The sequence below is a fragment of the Magnolia sinica genome, chromosome 15 (genome assembly GCF_029962835.1).
Source record: "Magnolia sinica isolate HGM2019 chromosome 15, MsV1, whole genome shotgun sequence".
Taxonomy (NCBI): Eukaryota; Viridiplantae; Streptophyta; class Magnoliopsida; order Magnoliales; family Magnoliaceae; genus Magnolia; species Magnolia sinica.
In genome coordinates, this window is record NC_080587.1 from 68,775,678 (window position 1) to 68,795,435 (window position 19,758).

Genomic DNA, 19,758 nt, shown 5'->3' on the forward strand with positions numbered 1-19,758 from the left:
TCAAGCATAGTGTCCCATTCCACCATCCCTGACTCATGACGCTAACAAATATGACGTTTAAAGGTAACCTACTCAACTAGTGGCCAATTATAGTTCCACAAGTAAAACTTACCGTCGCAAGGTCGTAAGAAAGTGGTCTATCAACGCCATGTAGGCAAATAATCTATCAAAACCACCAGGGCAAATGGTTCATCCCAAGGATGTAATTTTTTTTAAAAAAATGGGATTATCCCCATAAAGCCACAAAGGCACTAAGGATCCACAATATGGCAACTTCACAACATAAATTTATTTAATCCATAACACAGATGGCCACTAGTTTGAGGACCTCCAAGCATTCCATCAGGTAATTATGGATAATAAATTAAATCATGTATAATAACATCGAGATAGCACATGCATATTTAAAGCGTACATTTCAAATCATATTAAAGACATTTAATTCACATCAAATCCAATTCATCAATTATCTTGAGGAATCAAAATCAGTAAGAACAATCCACCACATTAAGCAATTAATGAGATAAATGAACTAGGAAAAATAACAGAGCTAACCATCAAGATGTAGAAAAGCTTGAAGGGTGATCCTCACCTTTCAAGAGTCGAATCGACCTCCTATGTAGTTGGAATTGATAGCACATGTTCATGAATCCAATTTCAATCATACTTTAAACCATTTGTTTAGTTAGATCGTAACGTCATTCCTTAAGATTAAACCTAAATATTAGATAGCGTACTATATAGTATGAATCAATCATTTAAAGAAGGTGATTCAAATTCAATATGAGAATATCATATGTCAATGATTGCTATCTTGAATTTAAGCTAAAATTTTAAAATCTATGAGATTAATTATCTTGTCCAAACCGAGTTAACTCGACTCGGTGCCGAAACTTGGCTCCCAACTTGAATCAAATGCAATGTACCACCACACTAGGATTCTTGACCTTATGGGGGCTGAACTGACCTAAATCAAGCCCAGATCACGTGTTTCAGGGTCTAACTCATCGAGTCGACTCAGGTGAGTCACTCGATTCTCTTTCACTCTCTTTTCTTTCCCCTTCCTTCATTCTTTCTCTTTCTTTTCTGCTGCTCTTTCCTCATTTCTCATTTCTTTCTTTCGAAGACAAGCCTGGTTGTCTGACTCAGGTCACCATTAGAATCTGCAAACACATTGACTCACTGAGTCATTGAACTCGTGGCTGGAATTCAACTAAGTGGCAAACTCGTCCACTCCCCCTCTCTCTATTCCTTCTCTTCTTCTCTTTCTGTAACTCTTCTCCTTCTAAGGAGGATCCACTCAATCCGACTGACCACGATTCGGAGGAAAACCCGACCAGATCGGTCTGAGTCACCTGGTGTGGCAGCCCTAACTCGATCCTTCCTTCTCTCTCTCTCACTCTCTTGTTTTCTGCTTCTTTCTCCTCTCTTGCTCTCTTTCTCTGTCTCTTCCTTTTGCAGCACCTAGCGGTGTGGCCCATGCGAGCTTCATCGATTGAGTTGGTGCGACACTATGCAGCGAATGAGGAAGAAGCTCTGACGTTAATGGTGGATTCCAAAGGGAGCTTTGTTTCTTCCTAGGAGCTCTGGGAAGAAGAATTTCGAAGGTTGAGTGAAGATTTCCTAGTGGGTTAGAGCTTGGAAGCTCTCGGCTCGATTTTTGAAAAAACGGGGAAGAACCGATTGCGGCTAAGGATTTACCTCATGTTGCTAGCGTTTTAGGTTTTCCTGGGATTTTAATCCCGATTTAGATGCCCTGGATTGATTCAAGGTGGTTATTCTGAAACGGATGGGTGGTTGGGATCGTGCCAACGCACCATCGCACCACTTCTCTCACCTTCCATCTCTTTATTTCATAAAACCCTACACCACGTGCATTGGACAGCTGAGAGCCACCTAAATGGAGGGCTATGATTGGAGGATTTCTCCTCACGCAGATTGCCAGCCTGGCAGTTTCCGTTTTTGGAAACATGGTTGCCAACAGTCATCTTACACGTGCATGTACATGAGCGATCCAACGAGTGAAAATGGGTAAGATTGGGCGACTTTAGGTTCTCCATAATATGGGCGGTTCAGATCATCAAGTTGATCTTTGATGGTGGGCTACGAACGAAAATTACGGACGTCAGTCCGTCCGTTGGCAGAAGCAGTGAAAGAGGGAGTTATTCCCACTTGCGGGAAAACGCGGGTCAAACCCGTTTGACTGTGCTTCCAGTGCATCGCGGGTGCTTTTACACTAGTGTACATGCACACCCACGTGGGGCCCATGGTGATGATTGTGGGAAATCCACTCCATTCATAAGTCTTTGTGTGCCCAACTGAGCCATCTTACTAAATATGCAATGGATCTAGTGCTCTGGTGGACCATATTTACTGAAATACGGCCATTAACTACCAATTTTCATCGATTCGACGGTTGGATCGGTTCAAATCTGAGAATTGACAGTCAAAAAGCTCTAAGGGAAACTTATGAACGTTTTAACCACGAATCCCTCAACGTAGTGTATTATTAAATTAGTATAGAATTTCGTTACTTGGTTATAAATTATTTTACTTTATTATTATTATTTATCCGTATATTTAATATGTGGGACCTACACTTCTTGGTAGGTACCTTAAGTTTTAGGATTCTTATTATATAAATGGGCCACATTTCATGATTATAAATTTTGTTATGATTTGTTATGAAAATTGTCGCTATACCTGTCTATCAAAGTGATTGAGATCTTAGAATTAAATTTCTCTAAGGATGTGATGGTCCATCTTAACATCAACTAGTAGATAGTTCAATCAATGGGCGAAAATGTTCTTGATGGTTAGATTGATGCATAATTGAGTTTATAAGTTGATCTTGAGGCATTTAGGTGGACATCACATGCCTCAACAGTAGGATTTGGATCGTGGGTCAACTTGTTAGTGTCGCCATAATCCTACATTGAGACGTAGGGGTCATCCAAGGGTGGATTGTGAGTAATCGAGTGTGGTGTAAGTCATAAGTTACGTGCATTTTATCATGCGTTCATGCTATATTTGATTTGAATGGTGACACTCAAGTACTGAAAAGTACGGGGTGTTACAATGCCACTCACACAACTCTTCCTCTACAAGTGATTTTACGGTTCGGTGTTTTTCAGCCATACATCATTACCTGAATTCCATGAGTGCTCTGAAAATTCGTCTAGATTCACATAGGAAGCAGCCTCCACCTCCACACCCATATAGGTAAATTCCATCAAGTGTATGTAATAACTGTATACACCACTAAATATATGGTTATAGATTCATTAAGAGTTCTAAAAAACTCATCCTTTTACATTGCTGTCACACTGTACACCATAGAAGGGGATCGATATATTTCAGTGCAATTGTCTAACTCGTGTTTTGTTGTTTACCCATTGAAAGTATCTCATGGGATCTTCACTTATATGGGTTGAGTTACCGACACTGGCAACTCATGTCACGCCCCAAACTCGAAAACTGGGCTCGCAAAATTCTTGATTGCCGAATCTGGCACCGACAACCTCCGCAGTACCCCATTCTCGGCCCTCGGTACCCATACACTAGGTTCCGATCCTGGGATCCTGGGATCCTGTAAGGAGGATTTTTAACATCAATCTGATTCGTAATGAGCATAACCACAAGTATAACCCACGAACAATAACCACAAGAACACCATCACAAAATCGACTATGATAAAAAACTTTAAGTACAATGAGTATGAAAGAGAAATACAATATAAGGAAAGTAACAAAAACTCCAGAAGATCGGCTATACGCTCTAACTGCGGCGAGACTATGGCTGCGTCCTGGCGTCACCTACACGCATCAATCATGCATAAGCTTATAGAAAGCTTAGAGGGTGGTGTAAGTGTGTGCGCAATATGAGCGTGCTCAGAATGTAAGGTCAGAGTAATGCGGAATCATACTGATGAGTACATGAATGCAATCAGTTGTACCAAGGTTATGCGGTGCAAGATATGAATGCTATTGACCATGTCAAGACCATTCGATGTGAGATGCAGTTCAAGCATGCCAATCCTCATCATGTATCAGTACGATTCTCATTTTGAATAATCATCGGGGTTTAGTATACTCCAAATGGCACTGCCGCTCTCCTAGCAACACGGTCCAAGTGAGCGTAAGAAACCTCACTATCCGCCTAGCCAATAGTCTGTCAATACCTATCCGGCAAGTCAATAGCAGACCCATTCACGAGGTGGTCAAACTCAGCCTAGTATTGCCCCCTACTCTTGGGCGAGTAAGGCCACACCCCGTTCCAACCGACCACGACATAGTGAGAGATGCACTCTCCTAGTATTCGGCCCTCGTGCGCTCATATATCCACTCGGTCTCGACGTTGGAGTCATCCTCTGGTACCATCGGGTTTAGGAATTTTCACCCAGGGACATCTATAGCGCCCCGATGCTTAGTAACAATATTTTCGGTATTCGATCTTGCCATCCACGATGTGTCCATGGAGATCATAACCCTGATGTCGCTAGGGCATATAAAATCATGTCATTCAAATGTGAAGTGCATGAATCACACTACCAGTCATGCAACAGTCCTGCGCGTACCGCGCACTCATGAAGGGCAACTCTGCCTATCAGGGAGCCCATAAACAATCTGCCCGAAGGCATATACTATGACCAGTCACTCCTCATATCAAGCATACATATGATGTGCATGAGCATGAATCATTGATCTATACTAAACAAGTTATGTGGTGATGGCCTCTATTCATAACGATGATGGGCCTCGACGGACTACACACTACAAGTATGGGCCTATCAATGGGCCCTAGGGAAAGTCATAATGTGGACATTTAACCAACATTATCTTTACAATGTGGACATCAAACCATCATTGCTCCCAAAGCATAGCCTAGTACAAATGTCAACACATACCATGGTGGAGTCACACTACAATGGGCCTTATGTACATCCTATTGAGCCTCAGCCCATGGGCCTCAAATTTATCAGATGGCCATATCACATGGGCCTCATATATATCCAGGTGGGCCTCGACAACAAGCCTAGTCAAATGGGCTGAATCAAATGACCAAGTCAAATGGGCCGAGTTGAATAGTCCAATACACCATTCATCCATGATCATTATAGAGTGTACCAAAAATGACTCATATCCTAAGAATCATCTGGACCATGCCACAAATAGCATTGGTGATAATGATCGACATATCATTTGGACCACATCATAATTAGTAGCGGAGATATTGATTTTCATTGTTAGAAATTTCATAGGGGCCACCATAGCATTTATTTGCCATCTAGATTGTTCATAAGGTCATAAAGACCCGAACAGTGAAGAAAATATTCACTCTCCAAGTATAGGGTTGTGCTGTAGTAATAAACTCAATGAGACCGCGGTCGAATCTCAAGGGACTGAACCTTGTACGTAATCTGAAAATAACTAGAACTAGAACTAGAAAAAGATGAAATCTAAATCAGGTGGATTTGAAGAATAATGGTGAAATAGTAAACTAAAATATGTAGAATTCAAAGGTAGGAAACTAGGGTGCCAAGGATCCACTTGTAAAGATCAGGGAGATCTATGCTTGATTTACGAACTCAACTGGACTTCGAGTCCCATCTTCATCCAGTTGAAAGATATAACCTGAAAATCAAATCTGAACATCTTTTGATCTAGTTTTAGAGAGATAAGATCGAAGTAAATTAGAATGGATTCCATCACAAAACCATGCCCATGAGACAAAGCAAATAACAGAATTAAACCGATCTACTTCAATCTGAGAGATGTATGGACGGTAGGAAGGGTTCCGTCATCTAACCATGCCTAGGAGACGATGGTGAACAACGGGACTTCCTAACTACGTAATCACAACAATAGAACAGGAATACTTAAAGCCATCGTAGATCTATTGTAATTTTAGTCACAACAAGCCATTAAAAACTAGAAATATTCCTATCATTCAAAACTAGAATCAACATAGTTCATGACATGAATCAAAGTTGTAGAATCAGTCCCATCACACCACAAGCTTCACCTCTTAGGCCTAGCTAAGAGGTTTAACCTGACATGATTTGGCTAATCCTCCAAAAATTCAGAAAAACAAATAAGTAAAAACATAAAACAAATCTCTCTCTCCTTCTTCTCTATCTCGTTGGAAACTTCCCAGCTTGGATCCCCCCCAACATTCTCTCTCTCTCTCTTTCTTATAGGCAGGGAAGACGGTGAAGTTGGCAGAGAGTCAGTTGCTGAAGAACCGACTCCATGTTACGCTGCAGCGTGCGGAGCCTACTGTTACGCAGTGAAACAGCAAGGCAACTTGCGTTTGGCTCGGATTTTTGGGACAACAAATGCCCTTGGCTTCAAAATTTCTTCATGGTTGGGGTCTTGGCTGGCCTGGGCTCCACATGAATGGTTCAGATCATTTAAACGATCAAGGATGATGGGCCATGACCATCCGGAATTTTCGGGCGCGTCCGGACGCTCAAACAGGGCTTGCGAAAGGGCTTGTTGCACCGTGATGTTGGTGGGGGCCATGATCATCGATAGTTGAGAAATCCACACCGTCCATTGCATTATCCTCAAAATTTCGGTTAGGTAAGAACGATTTTGAATCAAATTTGGTGTGACCCAAGGAAGAAATCATGCGACAATAGGTTTGGACGTTGCACAATAGTCTTATTGTGATTATTGTGGCCAACACATGCGCGTGTATGGTTGACCACGGTTAGCATGGTTTTGACCATATCGAGACCCTCTACATTATGGATGGCTTGGATTGTTTGTATGGGCCATGATGGAGGCCCACTAACGATCAAACAATGCCCCTGTTTCATGCCAACGAAAATTTTCATTTTTGGATATGGTTGATCAAACTAACTTGCACGGAATGGGCTGGTCCGGTGCACATCGAGTACCCCTATACATGGTACACACAATCCCAATTGGGGTCCACTGTGATGGTTTTGCGAAATCCAATTCATCCATTCATTTTGTCTCCTCATTTAAGGGGTTAAGAACAAATTGGAAGTATATCCAGATCTCAGGTGGGCCCCAATTTACTGATTTATGGTCTGATCTGTCTGTTGGGCCACTTCCAGAGGGATCCACTAGATGAAAATCGACGTGTATGGTTAATATATGGTCTTCAGGTTCTATATGAAGTTTTGAACTGAACGGATGGTTGGAACCCTGTGATCTTGTATTCTGAGCCAATTTCAGACTACTTGAGCTTCAGTTTATCGATTTTCTTGAATCTCCGGCATGCAAATCTATCAATCTTGATCTCATGGGGTCCGTCCCTTGCCTTGGTGAATTCAGACTGTCAAATCCATTCTTTTAGTATCCTTTTTCAATCCAAGTTCCTAAATACACCTTGCATTACAAACACGATTAAATTGAGCCGTTAAACAGTACCATGTTCGTAAATCCAGGCAATAACTGGGGTCTAATATGCAATATTTGATCCTCAACACAACCCCCAACCAGCATCTTGCTAGTCCCGAGCAAGGTATGCGAAAAATAAGTTAAGAACTTTAAGAGAATTTCTATAAACTCGAGTGATTTTTAAAAAAAATTATCCAGATCCCAGAATTCTAAGATTTATGAATGTTGGGCATTACTTTCTCCTGGAATCAAGCTCACAGTAAACTTCATAATCAAGTTCAAATATTAATCCATTAATTAGAACAATTCTAAACATTGAGTTCTATGAATGTATAGTGTAATCTCAGCTTATCACTGTTAAGAGGTCCAATCGTCAATTTCATGATATCATTGGTAACTAACAAAAGAATTCATGACAACCAGCCTTTGATTTTTCCATGAACTGTAATGCCAAGGAGGGGAATCAAATCCTCACTTATAGGGAGCAAGCCTATGGTGAAAACTAGTTGCCTGACTTTTCCCAAATGTCAACCATGGGGAATCGAATCTACACCTATAGGGAGCAAACCTATGGTGAAGTTCGTTCGCCCAACCCTTTCCGCAGGCAGCTATCTTGTAGCTGGGTATTTTCTTCTTTTTCTTTCATTCTTCTTATTGAACATGATGGACAAATTCCCAGGTTGGTTCCTTCCATGCTTAATGATCACCAAGTTACACTTCAATATTGAACTGAAACCTTAATGTGCAAGCAAGATGTGTCTTGTGAAATCATGACTCAATCAATGTTTAAAACCTCTAATTATGGATTAATAGTTCGAACGTAACTGTGAAATCTAACAAATAGCTAAATCCAAGAGTCATAAATTTTCAACATCACTTATCTTGTAATTCTAAATCCAAGATGGCCATCAAAATCACTTCGAATTCATACAAAATTCCAGAAAAATTTAAAAAATTTCACAATTTTCCCGCTTAAGACCAAGAAAACACCGATTAGGAGACCTAATCTCCCACCCCCAACCTAAAATCTACATTGTCCTCAATGTAAAAGATATATGAGTAAATAATGCACATGGGATAATGAAAGTAAACGAGAAGTGATGGGAAGATAATACCCGGATGAAGGAATCAAGAAGCTTTTCCACAAAGATCTCAACATGAAAGCAAGTCAGCATAAGAGAGAAACCAGCAAAAGCAATTATCCTAAAACAATGTAGAAAACAAATTAAACTAGAACAACATAAAGCAAACTACTCTAGTCCTATGAAAACAGGAAACCTACCTATACCTCCATCAGACTAGGAGATCAATCCTACTAAACAGAATTAGTCAGAGGCATGGACATGTCCTCGGCGTCGAATTTCTTGACAAATGGCTTTAGTCGATGACCATTTACTTTAAACTCCTTACCATTGTCAGGATCTCTTATCTCGACGGCCCCATGAGGATACGCAGTGATAATGGTAAAAGGGTCGGTCCACCGAGATCGAAGCTTACCTGGAAAGAGATGTAATCGAGAATTATACAAAACGACTTTCTGACCAGGCATGAATGATTTCCGTAGAATATGTTGGTCATGAAACTCCTTCATCTTGTCCTTGTAAATTCTCGAGTTCTCGTATGCGTCGTTCCGGATTTCTTCGAGTTCATTCAACTAAAGTTTGCGTAGTGAGCCAGTGTTGTCAAGATTGAAATTCAATTTTTTGATCACCCAGAAGGCTTTATGTTCCAACTCCACAGGTAAGTGACAGGCCTTCCCATAAACAAGTCTAAAGGGAGGCATTCCAATAAGGTTTTTAATGCAGTACGGTAAGCCCATAAGGCATCGGTCAATCAGATTGACCAATCCTTACGGTCAGGGTTAACCGTTTTCTCCAAAATATGTTTGATCTCCCTATTGAAAATCTCAACTTGTCCACTTGTTTGTGGGTGATATGAGGTGCTCACCTTATGAGAGATACCGTATTTCTTCATTAAACTCTCGAATGGCCTATTACAAAAGTGTGAGCCTCCATCACTAATGATAGCTCGAGGTATTTCGAATCGGGAAAGGATGTTCTCTTTTAGGAATTTAATGACTGTGCGATGGTCATTATTCCGACACGGAATCGCTTTAACCCATTTAGTGACATAGTCTACAGCGAGCAAAATATATAGATTTTCAAAAGATTGGGGGAATGGTCTCATGAAATCAATGCCTCAGCAATCAAATGCCTCGATGATAAGAATAGGATTCAAGGGCATCATATTTCGACGGGACAACGCTCGCAATTTCTGACAATGCTCACAACCTTTGCAAAACTCATGGTGTCCCTGAACATAGTAGGCCAGTGAAAGTCACATTGTAAAATCTTGGACAGGGTCTTTTTAGCAGAAAAGTGACCACCACAGGCCTGTGAGTGACAAAAGGAGATGACACTCTGATGCTCATCGTCTGGCACACATCTCCTTAGGATTTGGTCTGGCCAATATTTAAACAAATATGGATCATCACAGAAAAAGTTACGTACCTTGATAAAGAATTTCTTCTTATCTTGTGCAGTCCATAATTATTCATCAGGGAACATATTATTGATATGGGTCACCGTATTAAGGCGAGAAAGGTGATCGGCCACTACATTCTCTACTCCCTTTTTATCTTTAATTTCTAAATCAAATTCTTGGAGTAGAAGGATCCATCTTATCAGGCGGGGCTTATAATCATTCTTAGAAAGAAGATACTTGAGTGCCGCATGATCTGTGTAGATAATGATCTTGGATCCGATCAGGTAGGACCTAAATTTGTCCAAGGCGAACACTACAGCTAAGAGTTCCTTTTCCGTAGTCGAGTAGTTCACTTGGGTAGGATTTAGAGTCTTATTTACATAATGAATGACGTAAGGCCTCTTATCTTTTATCTAACCTAGAACCGCTCTAAGAGCATAATCAGAAGCGTCGCATATAAGCTCAAAAGGAAGGCTCCAGTCGGGTGGTTGTATGATGGGTGCACTAGTCAACATGCCCTTAAGCTTAGTGAAAGCTTCCTGACATGGCTCAGTCCACTCGTATGGTGCATCCTATTGAAGTAGATTACATGAAGGATGAAAGATGAGACTAAAGTCCTTTATGAATGTTTTATAAAACCCAGTGTGTCCTAAGAAGGATCGCACATCTCGTATGTTCTTGGGTGGAGGTAGGTTAGAGATAAGATCAATTTTTGCCTTATCCACCTCGATTCCTTTGGACGAGATAATATATCCAAGGACAATTCCTTTATGAACCATTAAATGACGCTTCTCCTAATTAAGTACCAAGTTCTTTTCTTCACATCTTTTCAGCACACTTTTAAGACTCTCTAAGCACTCACTGAAAGATGAACCGAAAACAAAGAAATCGTCCATGAAGACCTCTAGATATTTCCCCACCATGTCAGAAAAGATACTCATCATGCATCGTTGAAAGGTGGCAGGGGCATTACATAATCCGAATGGCATCCTTCTGTAGGCAAAGGTGCCGCAGGGACATGTAAATGTGGTCTTTTCCTGGTCCTCAGGGGCGATTTCAATTTGATTGTAGCCCGAATACCCGTCAAGGAAACAGTAATAGGAATGACCAGCTAGCCTTTCCAAGATTTGATTAATGAAGGGCAAAGAAAAGTGGTCCTTCCTCGTGACGGTATTCAATTTCCTGTAGTCAATGTACATTCTCTAACCAGTAGTAACTCTAGTCGGCACGAGTTCATTATTGGCAGTGGCTACGATGGTGATCCCAGACTTCTTAGGAACTACCTGAGTTGGACTCACCCATTGACTATCGGATATGGGGTATATGATACCCACATCCAATAGTTTAAGAACCTCGACCTTAACCACTTCCCTTATATTTGGATTTATTCTACGTTGTGATTGCCGAGCGGTCTTCGCATTATCCTCAAGATATATGCGGTGAGTACAAATCAAGGGGTCGATTCCCTTGAGGTCCGCTATTGTCCATCCATGGGCTCCCTAATGCTCAATGAGAGTAGATATGAGCATACTCTCTTGTTCTTTCTCCAAATGGGCAGAGATCACCACCGGGTATGTCTCATCTTGACCTAAATATGCGTATTTTAAATCAGAGGGTAAATGTTTTAGGTCAAGCTTCGGTGGCTTGAGGTTAGATTGTAGAGGCACTACATCGGTTTGTGGCAATTCTTCAAAATGTGGCCTCCACCGGTTAACTTCAAGTACTGGTGCAGTATTAAGCAAGGCACATGTCTCCCTAATCATGTCATCATCAAAATCATGAGAGCGGGCCAGGCACGTCTCAAGAGGATCAGAGGATAAGGTCAAAGGTGTCGTATCTTCCATGAAAGAGTCAATCATGTTAATGTCATTGAAATCGTCATCATCCTTTAAGTTTCTGCCGTTATTAAAAAAGATGTTTGACTCCAATGTCATATTCCAAAATGACATAGTCATGACACCATTCTTGTAATTGATAATTACGTTTGAAGTGGCAAGGAATGAACGTCCAAGAATGATGAAAATCTGAGTGCTCATGTTATTGATGGGTTCGGTGTCCAGGATGATAAAATCTACAGGGTAATAAAATCTATCAACTTGGACCAACACATCCTCAATTATCTCTCTTGGTACACGAACAGAGTGATCAGCAAGTTGTAGTGTGTTTAGGGTGGGTTTTAATTCACCAAAACCTAACTGTTTGTATACCGAGTAAGGAATCAGATTGACGCTCGCTCCTAAGTTAAGAAGTCCGTGATCAATTCGATAGTCTCCGATTACACATGATATGGTTGGGCTACCAGGATCTTTGAATTTTTGTGGCACGTCTTGCTTTAGGATGATACTCACTTTCTCAGTCAAGAAGATCTTCTTTTGAATACTCTGCCATCGCTTGGTCGTGCATAGGTCTTTTAGGAATTTGGCATATAAATGTATCTGTTTTATGACATCAAGTAGAGGAATGTTGACTTTCACTTGTTTCAATACCTCTAGAATATCCTGAGAGTTAGAGAGAGGATTTGGTGCGACCAACTGTTGGGAAAATGGAGCAACTGACTTTTCTAGAAGTTCCAGTTCTATTTTTTGTGGGGCATCACTAGATCCATCACTGTTGTTCTCTTCTGGTTCATGAGGCTTTTCGGACCTAACCGAAAGGGTTTTATCAATGATCTTCCCACTTATAAGAGTGGTGATGGATTTAGCGTGCTCCATTTGATTTGAAGAGCTGAGATTACTTATCTCATATTGCGGTTTAGGATTAGGGAGCGGTTGTGCAGGAAGCATCCCTTTTTCTATAACTGTCATACGTGAATCGATCTTTTGCATAAAATCTCGCATTGCCTGGGTCAGTTCTTGCATGAAATTTTAAACCGGTTCTTCTTGAGGTTTCCCCTGATTTGGATTTTGATTGAAGAAACCTTGAGGGGTAGCGGTTTGTCCATTCCTCTAACTGAAGTTTGGATGATTTTTCCAACCAGGATTGTACGTATTAGAGGTCGATCCATTGAAAGGTCTTTGATAAGTATTTACGGCACTGGATTGTTCATTCAACACTTCTCGAAAGGCGGGTACTGTAGGACAATTTTTAGTTGTATGAATGTTGCAATCACAGATGCCGCAAACACTTTCATTAACCTTATCCTTATTTCCTTTCATGGCCTCAAATTTTCTTATGAGTGCAGTCACTTTATACTTGAGATCATCCTCTTCTTTCAAGAGATACAATCCACCTTTCTCCTTAGATTGAGTCGGCCTAGACGTGGTGTTCGATTTTAGGTAATAGTCTCATAATTGTGTTTTTTCAGCAAGACTATCGAGGTAATCCCATGCCTCGTCGACATTTTTATTAATCAATTCTCCATTAGACATTGTCTCGACCATTTGGCGCATGGAAGATGTCAGTCCATCATAGAAAAAATTTGTGATGCGCCATGTTTCAAAGCCGTGTTGTGGGCATGAACTGACCAAATCCTTGAACCTTTCCCAACATTGGTAAAATGTTTCATCCTCCTTTTGGGTGAAGTTCATGATTGCTTTTCTAAGGGTAATCGTTTTATAATATGGAAAAAATTTCTTTATAAATTCCCTTTGCATATCATTCCATGCGCCAATAGATCTAGGACGCAGTGAATGTAACCATGTTTTAGCCTTCTCCTTCAAGGAAAAAGGAAAGAGTTTCAGCCTGACTGTGTCCTCGGACACATTTTGAAAATATAAAGTGGCTATGATCTCATCAAACTCTTTCAAATGTAGATTGATTCTTCAGATTCAAGCTCATGAAACTTAGGAAGGAGTTGGATAACCCCTGGCTTGATGTCCATATGTCTTGTATTTTCAGGAAAAATCATGCATGAAGGCGTACTCACCCCCGCTGGCTGTAAATAATCTCGTAAAGTACGAGGCGGGGGTGCTTGATGCACCTCATTCTCATCCTGAATGTCCTCCACCCTAGGTTGGGGTAGAGGAGGTTGGTTTTCAGCCATCACTTCAACGAGTGGTGTCTAGTCCTGCAATAGATAGTTAATCCCTCAGCCAATCCTCCTTCAGTCAAGAGATGTCGAGTGTTGTCATGGGCCTACTTGGGCATGAAACACTCACAGCCCCCAATCAAATTCGAAACCTAATCCTAAGAAAGGAAAAGAAAATCTAGAAAGAAAGAGAGGGTTGGAAAAAAGTTACCAAATTGGAGTCCTTAAGTTAAAACCCTGCAAAAGAAAATAAAATAAGTCAGTTTCTAAAGAGAAGGTTTAAAATTAGAAAATCCTTAAAAAGAAAGATAAAAGTAAACTAGTTTCTAAAAGAAGAAATTCCTAAAAGAAAGTGGAAATTTCTAAAATAAATTAGGAAAGTCCTAAAGTAGAAAGTAAGTTACTAAAAGAGATCTGAAAAATAGAAAGTAGAGAAAGAGCTTACTGAATTAGAAATTTTTATCTTAAAAGCCTACAAAATATGAAAGTTAGTTTCTAAACAAAAAGTTTAGAAGTAGAAAATTTCTAAAAATAAATTAGGAAACAAAGTTAGATTCTAAAAGAATTAGAATTAGAAACTTCCTAAAAAAACAAAGAAAACAAATCCTAATCTAGAAATAACAAGGAAGAAATTAAGAAAGAAATTACCAATTTAGAAACCTATCTCAAAATCCTACAAAACGGGAAAGTTGGGTTAGTTTCTAAAAAGGGAAAAACTTTCTAAAATAAATGAAAGCCTAGAAATAGAAAATTTCTAAAAAAAAATAAAAAAATAGAAAGTTAGTTTCTAAAAAAGAAACCTAGAATAAGAAAGTTTCTAAAACTAAAATCCTAATTCTAAAAATAGAAAAAGTAGAGAAGTTAGAAAGGGTTTACCAAATTAGAAGTTTAGGTTGAAATCCTACAAAATAGGAAAACAGATTAGTTTCTAAAAACAGAAAAAATTCTAACCTAAAATTAGAAAATCCTAATCTTAAACTAATCCTAAAACTAGTTAATCTTAGAAAAATGTAACCGTCAATCCCCGGCAACGGCGCCAAAAACTTGTTCACTCCCTAAGTATAGGGTTGTGATGTAGTAATAAACTCAGTGAGACCGAGGTCGAATCTCAAGGGACTGAACCTTGAACGTAATCTGAAAATAACTAGAACTAGAACTAGAAAAAGATGAAATCTAAATCAGGTGGATTTGAAGAATAATAGTGAAATAGTAAATTAAAATATGTAGAATTCAAAGGTAAGAAACTAGGGTGCCAAGGATCCACTTGTAGAGATTAAGGAGATCTATGCTTGATTCACGAACTCAACTGGACTTCGAGTCCCATCTTCATCCAGTTGGAAGATATAACCTGAAAATCGAATCTGAACATCTTTTGATCTAGTTTTAGAGAGATAAGATCAAAGTAAATTAGAATGGATTCTATCATAAAACCATGCCCATGAGACAAAGCAAACAATAGAATTAAACCGATCTACTTCAATCTGAGAGATGTATGGACGGTAGGAAGGGTTCTGTCATCTAACCATGCCCAAGAGACGATGGTGAACAATAGGACTTCCTAACTGCGTAATCACAACAATAGAACAGGAATACTTAAAGCCATCGTAGATCTATTGTAATTTTAGTCACAACAAACCATTAAAAATTAAAAATATTCCTATCATTCAAAACTAGAATCAACATAGTTCATGGCTTGAATTAAAGTCATAGAATCAGTCCCATCACGCCACAAGCTTCACCTCTTAGCCCTAGCTAAGAGGTTTAGCCTGACATGATTCGGCTAATCCTCCAAAAATTCAGAAAAACAAACAAGTAAAAACATAAAATAAATCTCTCTCTCCTTCTTCTCTATCTCATTGGAAACTTCCCAGTTTTGGATCACCCCCAACATTCTCTCTCTCTCTCTCTCTCTCTCTCTCTCTCTCTCTCTCTCTCTCTCTTTCTTATAGGCAGGGAAGACGATGGAGTTAGCAGAGAGTCGGTTGCTGAAGAACCGACTCCATGTTACGCTGCAGCGTGCGGAGCCTACTGTTACGCAGCGAAACCGCAAGGCAACTCGCGTTTGGCTCGAATTTTCGAGACAGCGAATGCCCTTGGCTTCAGAATTTCTTCATGGCTAGGGTCTTGGCTAGCCTGGGCTCCACATGAATGGTTCAGATCATTCAACCAATCAAGGATGATGGGCCACAGCCATCTAGAATTTTTGGGCACGTCCGGACGTTGAAACAGGGCCTACGAAAGGGCTTGTTGCACTGTGATGTTGGTGGGGGCCATGATCATCGACAGTTGAGAAATCCACACCATCCATTGCATTATCCTCAAAATTTTGGCTAGGTAGGAACATTTTTTACTCTGATTTGGTGTGACCCACGAAAGAAATCATGCAACAATAGGTTTGGACATTGCACAATAGTCTTATTATGATTGTTGTGGTCAGCACGTGCGCGTGTATGGCTGACCACGGTCAGCATGGTTTTGACCATATCGAGACCCTCTACATTATGGACGGCTTGGATCGTTTGTATGGGCCATAATGGAGGCCCACTAATGATCAAACGATGCCCCCGTTTCACACCAACGAAAACAGAAATTTCCGTTTCTGGTTATGGTCGGTCAAACTGACTTGGACCGAATGGGCTAGTCCGGTGCACATCGAGTACCCCTGTACATGGTACACACACTATCTCAATTGGGGTCCACCGTGATGGTTTTGCAAAATCCAATTCATCCATTCATTTTGTCTCCTCATTTAAGGGGTTGATACCAAATTGGAAGTATATCTAGATCTCAGGTGGGCCCCAATTTACTGATATATGGTCTGATTTGTCCGTTGGGCCACTTCCAGAGGGATTCACTGGATGAAAATCGACGTGTATGGTTAATATATGGTCTTCAGGTTCTGTATGAAGTTTTGAACTGAACAGATGGTTGGAACCCTATGATCTTGTATTTTGAGCCAATTTCGGACCACTTGAGCTTCAATTTCTCAATTTTCTTGAATCTCCGGCATGCAAATCTATCGATCTTGATCTCCTGGGCTCCGTCCCTTGCCTTGGTGAATTTAGACTGTCAAATCCATGCTTTTAGTATCCTTTTTCAGTCCAAGTTTCTAAATACACCTTGCATCACAAACACGATTAAATTGAGCCATCATAGCATTTTTTTCCCATCCAGACTATTCATAAGTTTATAAAGACCTGAACAGTTAGGAAAACAATTATCATGTTGGTTCAAAATTTCTATAACCTAAAAGGGGTTTCAATGGTGTGCATTCAATTCCACTGTTTTAGCAGTGTGGTCCACTTGATATTAGATCTATCTTAATTTTTGTCTCAAGCCCTAAAATTATCTTTTAAAATAGTTGGACGGTTTGGATGCAACATGTGCATCATGGTGGGTCCCATAGGGATGGACGGCATAGTTAAGTACATACTTCATGGTGGGGTTTCACACTATTGGAAGAGTGGATACCATACATACATCAGTGCGTCCCATGTGGGGCCCACCATAATGTCTATTTTCCATCCAAACTGTTGATAAGGTCACGTGGATCGGATGAAGAAGAAAACAAATTTTATAATGATCCAAAACTTCTGATACAAAAAAACGGTCTCAATGACAGCCGTTCAATCCCACACTATTTCCTGTGCTGTGAGCCACGAAAGCCGGATATACAGTTGATTTTTGGGGCGGCCTGCTGCCTTGAGGGGGCCCACCAAACGCACCGTGTTGATGTTCAACACACATCACAGTGGGGCCCATAGCTGGGGCCGTGGGTCCCTGCGCACCCATGCACGCCAGCGTCCTGCGCTGGACGCTGGCATCCTCGTGTTAGCTGCTACCTCATGTTTTATTTTTAAAAAAAAAACCATTTTCCTAGGGTTTTTCGCAGGTGGGGCCCGCCTTAGGAAAATCCAACCCAGCCACTAATTTCTATGGCTTAATACAAACCCATCAAGCTTAATATTCAATGGGTTTTGGTAAATAGAAACATCATGGTGTATTTCAACGGCAAAAATACTATTCTCTATGCTATGGCCCGCCAGGGAAATCAGATTAAGTTCATTTTCTTGCTCAACGACTAAAATGATCTGAGGAAAAGGATGGACGGCTTGGATTAAGTACTTACATCAAGGTGGGGCCTACATGAGTGGCCCACCCCAAATGAATATAAATCTCTTTTTTTTATAGCCCTTTAGTACATACCTATGTCAGTACACGCACTCCATGTTAGCCACCACACCCTATCCAGCATCCAGGACGCTGGACGTCATGGATAAACACATCATTGTGGTGGGTCCCACATGGACGTGGCTCACACATCAAGGTGGGTCCCACATGAACGTGGCCCACCTAATTGGAACCAATTTGATACTCGTATTTTTCCTTCATCTTGACCGTCCAATAGACCTGCTGTAAGGTGGGCCTCATGATCGGACGGCCAAGATCATCTTGCACATGGTGGCCACAAGACATCTCACCAAAGAAAGAGAGAGAGAGAGAGAGAACTGGTGAGATAGAGGGACCTCGCCACTATGGGCCCCTCACTACATTACATGCATCATTATGAGTCCCACATCAAGTGGTCTCTAAATAAAATGAAGTCTAACGGTCGATCACCCACCTATCGGCCTTCTTCTTGCCCCCTTAGACTCCTATGCTCCTTACCTTCACTTTTAATGGTGGTTGATGGAGTTTTGATGGTAGGGATGAGAGATGAGAGGGTAGGGAAAGTGGGCCACACTTGGCTTTGGGGAAGAGAGGGCTTGGACGTGTGGAGCTTGTTGCTTGGGAGATTTGAGAAATGAGAGAGAAAAAGGGGTGATGGGATGATGTAAGCAAGGGGATGGGAGGTATGGGTGAGTTTGATTTTTTGGTAAAAGAGGAATGGTGAGGGGAGAGAGAGGGTTGACTTTTAAAAAAGAAGGGATAGTTGTTGTACTTGGGGTATGGTGTGTACTTGACATTGATTGATTGATTGATTGATGGGACATGTCGTATAAATTCCTTCGAAATTCGTAATGCGTGGTGTTTCTTCAGAATGAACGCGGACCCACAACTTCTAGCCCCGGTATAGGATCGGTGCGTGAGTCACAACATTGGAACCGCGGCGATGGTGCGGTTGCTAGGGTATAAGTTTCGGATTTAGCCGACTTCGGTATGCCGAATCCGGCTTAAGATCACACGCAAATGTCGGATACGGGTCGAGAGTTACCGGAATTCGACCGGGAGAACTATAAAAGCCTATGGAATGGTACGGACTAGGACACGGGTCTTACAACTCATATCTTAGGCTTAACCCCATTCCCTTCGATGCATCATTGACTAATCTTTTAGATAGTCCTTTGGTCAAAGGATCTGTCGGATTCTTTTCTGACCTCAAAAAGTTAATAGATATGATTCCATCATACAACATGTGTTTCACTATGTTGTCTCTGAGTTTAATATGCCTGCTCTTCCATTATATATTTTACTCTTTATTTTTGCAATAGCTGCTTGACAATCACAATGAATAGACACGGAGTTTGGCACTCTAGGAATGAGGCTAGATACGAGTAAACCCCCATGAGAACAACGTCTTCCATCGCCCATATCTAGTGGTGTTCCAATACCATCTGCTATGGTAAGTCGACGACTCATGAGATAGTTAGCCCAAGCCCTGTGTCCCAGCCCAAACGGAAATTTTGGTCGGAGGTCATAAAATGGAAACGGCCTGCTTGCAGTTGGGTCAAATTGAATGTGGACAGGTAAGTAAGGGAACTCGGGGCTGTTGGGTGGGGGAGGTGTTTACAGAGGGGATAATGGAAATCTTTTCTTCACCTTCATGTTAAGATATGGGCAGGAAACTAACAATAAAGTAGAAATTCAGGCTATTTATGATGGGCTCAGGTTGTGTTTGGAGAAAGGGAAAGACAGGATAGAGGTTGAATTAGA

At 40.9% G+C, this 19,758-nt stretch overlaps 1 protein-coding gene and 1 non-coding gene across 2 annotated transcripts in view; both read left to right on the top strand.

The window, feature by feature from the left end:
- Positions 1–19,758, top strand: part of LOC131226708 (non-functional NADPH-dependent codeinone reductase 2-like) — a 68,356-nt gene that overhangs the window by 29,095 nt on the left and 19,503 nt on the right. The window lies entirely within an intron of this gene.
- On the top strand, positions 13,296–13,402 carry LOC131228316 (small nucleolar RNA R71). The gene has a single exon (XR_009162825.1). It is a non-coding gene; the product is annotated as a small nucleolar RNA R71 (small nucleolar RNA).